The sequence below is a fragment of the Orcinus orca genome, chromosome 1 (genome assembly GCF_937001465.1).
Source record: "Orcinus orca chromosome 1, mOrcOrc1.1, whole genome shotgun sequence".
Lineage (NCBI taxonomy): Eukaryota > Metazoa > Chordata > Mammalia > Artiodactyla > Delphinidae > Orcinus > Orcinus orca.
The window spans coordinates 187,520,372-187,532,376 of record NC_064559.1 but is presented as its reverse complement, the minus strand read 5'-3'; the positions used below and the strand labels follow the sequence as shown (position 1 = coordinate 187,532,376).

Below are 12,005 nucleotides of genomic sequence, written 5' to 3'. Positions count from 1 at the left end.
ATCCACTGACTGGTCCCATCCTTTGATAAGCTGGATTTGTCAAGTGTCCTTAAAAAAGCTTTAAGCAGGCCCTAAGTCTCTTTGCCACACTGCACACCCCCAGGCTATGGCCTCACAGATGATAGGATTTAAGTGGTCTCAGGCAGTTTCCTGGCTAGGTCTTTTCCATTACTCAGAGAATAATGATTTTTCCCTCCTCTGTTCCTTTTCATCTAGTTAGGGATAACCAGAGGTGTTCAACAAGAATGCTTTGTGTTTTTCAACACTGAGTGTATCAGGTTCAAAGTTACAGCTCAACACGTTATTATTATGACTGACGATATCAGGAAGAGAAGCAATTGAGGGTTGGGCAGTCCCCTGAACCATGTCCTTCTGCTGCTGAAAAACTTTTGAAAGTCTTTCCTATGCAAACTCAAAAGGTTTACATTTAAAAAACACAAAACTTAAGGCTGATTTCTTTTTTTACAGGATGTATACCTCTAAGACCCAGCCATGCTGAACTCTTTGTGGGTCCTCAATTTCACCAAGTTCTTGCTCCCCTCTACACCCCCTTAAGGCCTGGGATGCTCTTCTCCAGCCCTTCCCATGACCAATTCCTGAGGCCCTTCAAGTTCAGCTTAAATGGCACCTCCTCCAGGAAGCATTCCTTAAGCCCTCAGATTGGTGACCCTCCTCTGTACTTTCACAGCACCTTGTACCTTACTCCTATTCTAGCATTTACTATACCAATAAGCAACTGCCAGTTTACTTGTCTGTATCTCCCACTGTTGTCAGCAACCCAAGAACAGGAACCCACATCTTATTCACTATTATATCCCTAGTCACATGCACAGTCCCTGGCACACAGGAGATGGTCAAGAATTATTCATTGACCCTGACTTCAAACTATACTACAAAGCTACAGTAATCAAAACAGTATGGTACTGGCACAAAAACAGACACATAGATCAGTGGAACAGAATAGAGAGTCAAGAAATGAACCCACACTTATATGGGCAATTAATTTATGAGAAAGGAAGCAAGAATATACAATGGGGAAAAGACAGCCTCTTCAATAAATGGTTTTGGGAAAACTGGACAGCTATATGCAAAAGAATCAAAGTGGTCTCATACCATGCACAAAAATAAATTCAAAATGGATTAAAGACTTAAATGTAAGACATGAAACCATAAAACTTCTGGAAGAGAACATAGGCAGTAAGTTGTTTGACATCAGTCTTAGTAATATTTTTTTGGATATATCTCCTCAGGCAAGGAAAACAACAGCAAAAATAAACAAATGGGACTACATCAAACTGAAAGGCTTTTGCACAGCAAAGGAAACTATCAACAAAATGAAAAGGCCAGGCTACCCTGGTGGCGCAGTGGTTGAGAGTCCGTCTGCCGATGCAGGGGACACGGGTTCGTGCCCCAGTCCGGGAAGATCCCACATGCCATGGAGCGGCTAGGCCCGTGAGCCATGGCCACCGAGCCTGCGTGTCTGGAGCCTGTGCTCCGCAACGGGAGAGGCCACAACAGTGAGAGGCCCACGTAACGCAAAAAAAAAAAAAAAAAAAAATGACAAGGCCACCTCCTGAATGGTAAAAGATATTTGCAAATGATGTATCTGATAAGGGGTTAATATCCAAAATATACAAATAATTCATACAACTCAACATCAAAGAAACAAATAACCTAATTTAAAAATGGGCAGAGGATCTGAATAGACCTGTTTTCAAAGAAAACATACAGATGATCAACAAGCATATGAAAAGATGCTCAACATCACTTATCATCAGGGAAATGCAAGTCAAAACCGTAATGAGATACCACCTCACACCTGTCACAATGGCTATTATCCAAAAGACAACATATAGGGAATTCCCTGGCTGTCCAGTGGTTAGGACTCGGCACTTTCACTGCCAGGGCCCAGGTTCAATCGCTGGTCGGGGAACTAAGATCCAGCAATCCTCACAGCGCAGCCAAAAAGAAAAAAAGACAACACATAATAAGTGTTGGCGAGGATGTGAAAGAAAGGGAACCCTCATGCATTGTTGGTAGGAATGTAAATTGGTGCAGCCACTATGGAAACAGTTTGGAGATTCCTCAAAATATTAAAAATAGAACTACCATATAATCCAGCAATTGCACTACTGGGTATTTATCTGATGAATACAAAAACACTAATTAAAAGAGAAATATGCACCCCTATGTTCATTGCAGCATTCTTTACAATAGTCAAGATATGGAAGCAGCCTAGGTGCCCATCAATAGGTGAATGGATAAATGAAATGATAAAGAAGATGTGTCATATATATATATATATATATATATATATATATATATATATATATATATATATATAATGGAATATTACTCAGCCTTAAAAAAAGAATGAAATCTTGCCACTTCAACAACATGGATGGACCTAGAGGATATTATGCTAAGTGAAATAAGTCAGGCAGAGAAAGACAAATACTGTATGTTTTCACATATATGTGGAATCTAAAAAACAAAACAAATGAACAAACATAACAAAACAGAAACAGAGTAAGAGACACAGAGTACAAATGGGTGGTTGCCAGAGGGGAAGGGGGATAGAGGGAGGAAAGACATAGGTGAGGGAGATTAAGAAGTACAAACTTCCAGTTGCAAAATAAATGAGTCATGGTTATGAAATGTATAGTGTGGGGAATATAGTCAATAACTATGTAATATCTTTACATGGTGACATATCATAACTAGACATACGGTGATCATTTTGAAGTATATAGAAATATCAGGGCAGTTCCCTGGCAGTCCAGTGGTTAGGACTCGGCGCGTTCACTGCCATGGCCTGGGTTCAATGCCTGGTTGGGGAACTAGGATCCTGCAAGCCACGTGGTGCAGCCAAAAAGAAAAACTCAAGGCTTCCCTGGTGGCGCAGTGGTTAAGAATCTGCCTGCCAATGCAGGGGACACGGGTTCGAGCCCTGCTCCGGGAAGTTACCACATGCTGCAGAGCAACTAAGCCCGTGCGCCACAACTACTGAGCCTGAGTTCTAGAGCCCATGAGCCACAACTACTGAAGCCCGTGTGCCACAACTACTGAAGCCCACGTGCCTAGAGCCTGTGCTCTGCAACAAGAGAAGCCACCACAATGAGAAGCCTGCACCCCGCAACAAAGAGTAGCCCCCGCTCACTGCAACTAGAGAAAGCCCGCGTGCAGCAGCGAAGACCCAATGCAGCCAAAAATTAAATAAATAAATTTATTTTTTAAAAAAAGAAAAACTCAATCATCCTGTTGTGTAACAGGAACTGACATACTGTTGTAGGTCAATTATACTTCAAAAGCAAGCAAACAAACAAACAAACTCATGGAAAAAGAGATCAGATTTGTGGTTACCAGAGGCGGGGAGTGAGGGCAGAGGGAATTGAATGATGGCAGTCAAAAGGTACAAACTTCCAATTATAAGATAAAGAAGTACTAGGGATGTAATGTTCTCATCACAAGGAAAAATTTTTTTCTATTTCTTTAATTTTGTATCTATATGAGATGACATTCACTAAACTTCTGTGATAATCACTTCCTGATGTATATAAGTCAAATCATTATGCTATATACCTTAAACTTATACAGTGCCATATGTCAATTTTGTCTCAATAAAACTGGAAGAAAAAATAACAACAATAAAACACAGGTTAATTTCTGTACTAAATAAACAAATATTTGTTGAGTATTTACTGTAATAGCCTTTTCATTGGTCTTTGTGCTTCTGTTCTTCCAGAGAACAGAAGCTAGAGAAAACTCCTTACTGCAACCTACATGGCCATACTGGATTCTGATCCTCCCTACCTCACCCACTTCACTCCTATATCTATCCCCTGTGCTCACTTATTCTCCAGCCATTTGGCCCTAGAATTCACTCAGCCAGTTCCTGCCTCAGGGCCCCTGCACTTGCTGTTCCTTCTTTCCAGAGCAAGGTTCCTTCAGCACGGGCCATGACTGGCTCCTTCTCCCTCATCAGGACCCCCTCAGAGAGACCTTCCGGGACTATCCCACCTAAAGTGTACAACCCCCAGTCACTCTATCACAGTATCTTGCTTTACTGTCTTTCTGAAACTTCTTTCAACCCTGTTAGTTTGCTTGGTGATTACTCATCTCCCTTATTTCGAAAGCGGCACAAAAGCGGGGACCCTGTCTATCTTGCTCACCACTTATCTCGACACTCAGAACAACACTTGGCATCTGTTAGGTAGGTACTTAATGAATACTTATTGAATGAATGCATGCATGCGTGAATAAAACAAGTGCTGTTCTTGAAGTAGACACTTTGGGTGGGTGTGTTCTGACAGCGCCATCATCTGTCAAAAGTATTTGAGGATCACTTTAAAACTTACACAAATAAATCAGATTCACTACTCTATAGTCACACTCAATTCTTTACTTGAAATTTTTCTCCCAATTTGATTACTACCTTATTTACTAACTTTGGCTCTGAATTACCTGTTTCCCCAAATTAAATTCACCCTCAAGAATAAAAATTTGGGGACTTCCCTGGTGGTCCAGTGAGTAAGAATCTGCCTTCCAATGCAGGGGACGTGGGTTCGATCCCTGGTCGAGGAAGTAAGATCCTGCATGCTGCGAGGCAACTAAGCCTGTGCGCCACAACTACTGAGCTCGCACACTCTGGAGCCTGCGCGCCACTAGAGAGAAGCCCACGTGCCGCAACGAAGAGCCCACACACCACAATGAAAGGTCCCACATGCTGCAGTGAAGATCCCTCATGATGCAGCTAAGACCCGACACAGCCAAATAAATAAATAAATTTTTCTAAAGTTCAAAAAAAAAGAATAAAAATTTGTCAGCTTTAATGTTAAATGCTATTCATGCTACTGCATAAATTGCATATGTGTTAATTCAAAGAGTCAACTATAAATTCATGAACACAACAACAACAAATTGTCAGCTTTGATAATAGTCAGAAGAATGAGCTTTAGGCTCTGAAGGCAATTTGAAAAGAGGAACTCAAAACCTCCGATTTCAACATGTAATTTCTGGAGTGTTATGCTAATTTTAAATGATTACCTTATTTTACGGTGAAACCTCATACAGTGGGACAATGGTGTTTTCACCTCTGGATTTGTTTCTTGTTTTAGTTATTTTGAAATAGTTCCATTTTAAAGAATTCAATTTCTAGACAACAACCCAATGGTATTTAGATTAAAAAACAACTTGGGGGTCTAAACAGTTTGCTTTCTTCTCTTCTATAAAAATCATTCCAACCCAACACTTCTCTATTCCTCACACATCTCATGCATTCTCACCAGTTCTTCCTGTTCCTCCTTCTGACTAGAATGGACTTTCTATGCTCCAACCCAAGTCCTAGTAAAATTTTATTATTCCTTCCAGGCCCAGCCCAAATGCTTCCCTTCAAGAGCTCCCATCCTTCAGAATTAATTCCATCATCCACTGATCTCCCAAACCACCTAGGTGTAAACTGTATGAGGGCAGAGGCCATGTCTGTTTTCTTCATGACTATACTCCCAGCACCTAACACAGTATCTGGCACATGGTAGGGGCTCAAAATATATTTGTGGAATGAATGAATGCTTTCTATTCTATTATATAGCACTATTTAGTTATTTAAATGTCTTCCTCCACAATAAGACTGTCAATTTCCTCTGTACTAAGGACCATGGTCTTATCTATCTTATATCTCTCTGAGACATGGAGAGGACAAGGGCGGGCCCAGAAGAAGGTAGCTTTTATCTTGCTAAACCTCTAAAGTTTCCATTCATTTACTCTCAGACCAGCCAGGATCACAGTGGATTTCCTGTTTTGTTTTTATCTTCTCTTTGGTCCAAACAAAGCTTCTGATGGTGGAAGAAGGGTCCTAGGATCTGAAGATTATTCCCCTCCCCCACCCCAAGCCTGAGCTCAGCTGACTGAGTCCAGATGTAGGGTCCCTTGGGCCTAGGTGTCTCCCAGTTGAATATGAACTCCCTTTGTTCTCTGAGTTCCTCCCGCTGCCATTGCCCTTCCCCCACCCGCTCAACCCTCTCCAGTCTCTTCTTCCATTCTGCCCACCAGAATGATCCCTCTAGAGCTGGGTCACTAACTCAAATGCTTAGAGAGTCAGACTGGTAGAAAAAAAAATGCCTGGGAAGTTAGAGGCAGTGCCTTCTAAAGGTGGAAGCTAATTATTGTTTGCAGGAGTACAAACCCAGTGTTCTAGAACAGCTGATGTTTTGAGAAAAACTAGAAATGCAGAATTAAAAAAATATGTGAAATCTCCCAATGTATAAGTACTGACAACTCTTTCAATTTTTTTTTAATTAGGCAAGCCAATTAAAACATATGCACAGGCCAGATATGGGCTGTGAGCCACTGGTTTCCTTCTCTGCTGTACATCTCTGACCATGTGATCTTGATGCTCCCCCTGGGCATTCTATCTCCTTACTTGAACATCAAGACATGGACTACCTCTGGGGCCTGAAAACTCTCCTGCCATTTTCCATGCACCTCCCTCCACCCCCAGTCTAGATCATACCATGTGACTTGCCATTCCAGGGCGCCATGCCAAGCTTTGTAATGCTTTCATGTCTCTGCATGTGCTGTTCCTATTTCTAGTCACTGAGCCAACAACTCTTTGTTGATCAGCCAATCCAGCCAATCCAATATGTGCTGGTTGCTGGGGACATAACCATTAGCACCGCAGGCAAAGTTCCTGCCCCCATGGGGCTTACATTCAAGTGGCAGAGGTAGATGTTACTCAAATAATCACATGAAGAAGTAAACTTCAAATGTGGTAAGTGTTAGGAATGAGCCCTGAGAACATATAACAACGAGAGCTAAGCTGACTTGCCCTGGGGATCTGGGAAGGCTTCCCTGAAGAAATGACATTTTTAGAAGTCTGAAGGATGTGTAGGAATTACAGTATCTAAGGAAAAGAGGTGGAGCAGGGAGGGACTGGAGTGGGGGGAGGGGAGGTGTGATTGGAGTTTTTGGAGAAGAAACCAGACAGTCCGGAGGAGGCAGGAGTCTCGCTTGTTTGAGGAACTGAGAAAGGCCAGGGTTGCCAAGCAAAGGAACTGAGGAGAATGGCATGAGATGAGGCAGGAAAGCCAGGCAGAGCTCTCCATGCGGGCAGGGCTGGGTCAGACATTGTAAAGGTTTTGGTTTTTATCCTAAGGGCAATATGAAGCCACTGAAGAGGTTTAAGGGTATGTGTGTGTGTGTGAGAGAGAGAGAGACACACACACAAATATGATCAGATTTGCACTTTGAAAACATTATGCTGGCTTCTGGGTGGAGAGTAGAGAAGAGGGGCAGGAGCAGGAGAAGAAGTTGGGGACCAGTTCAGAGGTTGCAGAAGTTCAGGTGAGGCACTACGAAACCTCAGATGGAGGCACAGGTAGTGGAGACAGAGAAACACCGACGGGCACCATTTATGAAGTAAACAACAATAGGATTCAGGCATGGATTGTGTATGGTAGGCATAGAGCGGTGAGGCAGCAGAAAGAGGTTAAGGACGACTCCCAGATTTCTGGCTGTGTGGTAAGTTGGGGGTGTTGTTCCCTAAAACAGGGAACAGTGGAGGAGAAGCAGGTTGGGTGAAGGCAACGAGGAGAATGAGAGTTTAATTATTTAGCAGGTATTTACTTGGTCAACACACATTTATCAAAGGCCTGCTTTGTGCCAGCCTCTGTCTATATAAAGACAGAAGTGGTTCTGGCACACAAGCTGCTCTGGATGGCAGGTCAGGCAGAAAAAAAAGTTATTATAATCCAAATATCACGCAGGCCTCATAACCCTGTGGACTCAAACAAAGCTACATGAGCACTAATCATCCCAAGTTCCCGTTGTTGCCCCTGCAAAGTTCCCTTCAAGTATTTCTGGGACATTTCTAGGGACTTTTCACACATGACTGTGTGACTAAGCAGTGGGGTCAAGTCATTGGGCACATCAGCCCTGCTCTGACCCCCTTTGTCCCTGCCCACTGCCCCTACCAAGGGTGCCTTCTGTGGGAACACTAAGAACACCCCTGGACTAGAGTGAGGCAAGCAAGGAGATGGCCCTGAAAGTGGATGCCTCCTTAAGTGTTGCTGGCCCTGATGCTCTGAGGTGCTGGAGCAGGACTGGGTCTTACTGAAGGATTTAATTTCTCAAGTCATCTGAGCCCTGAAGCAGCACTGCTCATGGCAGAAGTTTGAGTTCTACTGGGGACATGTTGAGTTTGATGGCTCTCTGAGAAATTGAAATGGGGATGTAACAGGGCTGCAATTGGCTACCTGGATTTGGAACTCAGAAGTTTGGGTTAGAGATCTACATTCCAGATCATGGAGGAGGGAGAACAGTCACGGGACCAAGCTCTGCTGAAGTGCCAACACTTAAATGCCCTGCCCCCACTCCACCTGGCATCTTCCCCCCAAATCCAACTTTCCTCATTTACGTTGGCAGTTGACCAGTCACTCCTTCCGGTGCATTCCTTCAGCTCTTTGTACAGTCCTCTGTGATAACACTTTTCACACTACTAACTCTTGATTTATATATTTGTTCCCTTCACTCTACAGTGAGCTCCTTGAGGGCATGAACTCTCTTACTCAGTGTTGACCCTCATGCCATTTTCATCTACCACATTGGCAAAGACTAAAACTATGGGCAGGGAATAAAGAAGATGTGGTACACGTACACAATGGAATGATACAAATGAACGTATTTACAAAACAGAAACAGACTCACAGACTTAGAGAACAAACTTATGGTTACCAGTTACCGGGGTGGGGGAGGGATAGACTGGGAGCTTGGGATTGACATGCACACACTGCTGTATTTAAAATAAAATGCCTTTCCATGAAAAAATAAAATAAAATCAGGTTAAAAAAAAATAAAACTATGGGAAGAGAGTACCCAGAATTGATTGAGGAGGTACAAGAAGAGGATGCTGCTTATCCTGCTGTTTGGCACAGTCTTTCTGTGTCATTTCTAGGAATTTATCCCATAGATATATTGATATTAATGCACAAAGATGGTGAGGCTCATTGCAGCATCATTTGCAATACTGAAAAGCTGGAATCAACCTATATTTCTATCAGAAGGGAACGGATTGAGAAGTACTTGGTGGAATAATATGCTACCATGAAAAATGAAGTAGAGGGGACTTCTCTGGTGGGGCAGTGGTTAAGGATCCCCCTGCCACTGCAGGGGACACAGGTTCAAGCCCTGGTCAGGGAAGAGCCCACATGCCGTGGAGCAACTAAGCCCATGCACCTCAACTACTGAGCCTGCGCTCTAGAGCCTGCGAACCATAACTACTGAGCCCACGTGCCACAACTACTGAAGCCCGCGCGCCAAGAACCCAACGCATAAATAAATTAATTAAAAAATATATTTTCCATGTCTCTATTTGACTTATTGTTTTAATTTTTATTTATTTTTGGCTGCGTTGGGTCTTCGTTGTTGCGCGGGGGCTTTCTCTAGTTGCGGTGAGCGGGGGCTACTCTTCGTTTCCGTGCGCGGGCTTCTCATTGCAGTGGCTTCTCTTGTTGCGGAGCACGGGCTCTAGAGCGCAGTGAGAGGCCCACATACCACAAAAAAAAAAAAAAAAGATAGACTTACATATACAATAGATGCAACAAAAATGTCTGGAAGGCTACACAAGCAAACACTGAATAGTGTCTTTAGAGAAGGACAGTCAAGTGAATGGGTCAGGATTTAAGGGGAATTTTACTTTTCACTTTATGCCTTTTTTATAGTTAGATTTTTCTTAAAACTAGAAGCATGTATCTTTTATAATAAAATGTAATATTTGATATTTATAGTCTGCTGGGCATTAGTCTAATTACTTTATATAAATGCACTCTTTAAGCCCTCATAAGAGCCCTATGAAGTAGGTAGTAGTTTTTTGTTTATTTTCTGTTTCTGGCCCCAACATGCGGCATGCGAGATCTTAGTTCCCCGACCAGGGATCGAATCCGTGCACCCTGCAGTGGAAGTGCAGAGTCCTAACCACTGGACCACCAGGGGATTCCCAGGTAGTAGTTTAGCCCTATTTTATAGAAGAAGAAATGAAGCACAGAGATGTCAAATACTCAGAGCATACATTTTTATAATAAAAAAATCTTAGAAAAAAAATTAAATATTCTCAGTCTTGCTTTCTCCTTCCACACCCTCCACATATTTGGCACTTCCTTCCGAGAAGAGAAACTGCCCAGGGCTGGAGCCCTTCTTCTCTTGGAAACCGTCTGTGAAGCAGGGGAGGCGGACGGGGCTACAGATCCTCCATTGGTGGGTCAAGCACGGGTCAATCAGCTACAGGCAAAAAAAAAAAAATCCTCCAGCCCCTCAGTTAGGGACTCACATGAAAGTGAAAGTATGCAATAAGGTACTCAATAAAGTGTGTAGTAATAACAATGGCCGCTATCACTTATCAAGCACCTACTAACTGTCAGCTCCTGTGCTGAGTGCTTTACAGATACTATCACTTTTAATTCTATCAGCCCAAAGGTAGGATTGTTATGACCCCTTTTTTATCAAGCAGGAGAAAGCAGAGGCTGAGCAAGTTTGAGTAATGTGCTCAATTATCCAGCAGGTAAGAGGAAGAGCCCGATTTGGACCTAACTCCATCTGAATCACAATGCTCTCAATTGCTCCTGCATCCTACACCACAGTAACTCAATTAAGGGAGAAAATAGGGTAGAAGGAACTTCTCCCTCCCCCACCCCCAAACAAAGTCTAGCTATAGTCAGTGAAAACGAGACAGATTAGAGAACAGGCCTTTCAGATCCACAGCTAACATGAAACACCCAAAAATCTTCATTAGGCACTAAGTGGAATAATAATTATTATTATTCTGCTTATAAGTCCAGGAGGTTTACACTGGTATTTGTTAATGTTCACAACAATTCTGCAAGGTAGATGTCATTATCTCCACTTTATATAGGAGGGAACGAAGGCTCAGACAGGCTGTAGTTCTCCTAATGACACACAGTGAGGACAAGGCGTCGCTGGCTTATGAATTTGTCTGCCTCACCCCAAAATCAGTTTTTTCACAAGGCCATGCTGTTAATACCTTCAGGTGAACCTGAGGCAGCATATCATGGTCAACACAAAATGAAATCCAGACCTCTAGGCTTTCAGGACAGGAATTACTCTCCCCTGACTCCAGGGAAGGCCCCCCTCCCCCAAACAGAAGGCTGTTGCTTCACCTACTTGGTAACTACACTGCAGCCTCACAACCCATCACCTCAGAGATTACCTTTTGTGTGTCTCACTAGGAAGAAGAGCTCAAACTTCGCCTCAACCCCACCTTTAGACAAAGTACGTAAAGGTTTGGCAGCCTCCTGGAAAGAATGTTGAGTCTAGTCTAGAAACCCACAGATACCACTACCCAATGCCTTTTCAGACACTTCTTTATCAAAGTTTTATTAGCCTCAGCTCAAGGTACCTACATCTAGGCATCTCATTACAGAGCAAGGACACTTCAGCCATTTGTAACACCACCACCCAAGCAGGAGTTTCAAGGACAGCAGCAGAAATGTGTTGCAAGGGAGCTATAAACCCTCCTCATCCCCTTTCCCCTCCTCCAGGCATTTGCTCTCTCAACTCACCTATTTCTTCACAGTCCACAACTGGATTACTCCCAGTTCTTAAACTATTTGTGACATTCTCATCTCTGCTCATTTATTCACACTTCCCTTTGCCTGGAACTCATTCTCTCCTGGCCGAAATCTATCTTCCACTTTGAACTCCAATCCCACCTAATTTATCTTTGGACACCTGTCACTTTACATTCTTCATTACAATTATTCAAAACCATTCTTTTTTTTCCCCCTCCTACTTGACTGTAAACTACCTATGTGACCTCAAAGTAAAGTACTGCCCTAGACACTGGAGATAAATATGTATAACATATATGTGATAATTTACGGAGGGATTTGTGTTTTGTTCTCATTTCTGCTGGTGATTTGTCTCCCTACCCCCAAGAAGGTAGCCAGCCCCTAATGTTCCCTAGCTGAAGGCTTCTAAGTTTCAGATCTAAATAT

At 42.9% G+C, this 12,005-nt stretch overlaps 1 long non-coding RNA gene across 1 annotated transcript in view; it reads left to right on the top strand.

Annotated features, from left to right (window-relative positions):
- Positions 1-4,820, top strand: part of LOC125965164 (uncharacterized) — a 31,687-nt gene extending 26,867 nt beyond the window's left edge. Inside the window, exon 3 of the long non-coding RNA XR_007478748.1 lies at positions 4,555-4,820. This is a non-coding gene — a long non-coding RNA (uncharacterized LOC125965164). The remainder of the gene's footprint in view (positions 1-4,554) is intronic.
- The last annotated feature ends 7,185 nt before the right edge of the window (positions 4,821-12,005 follow it).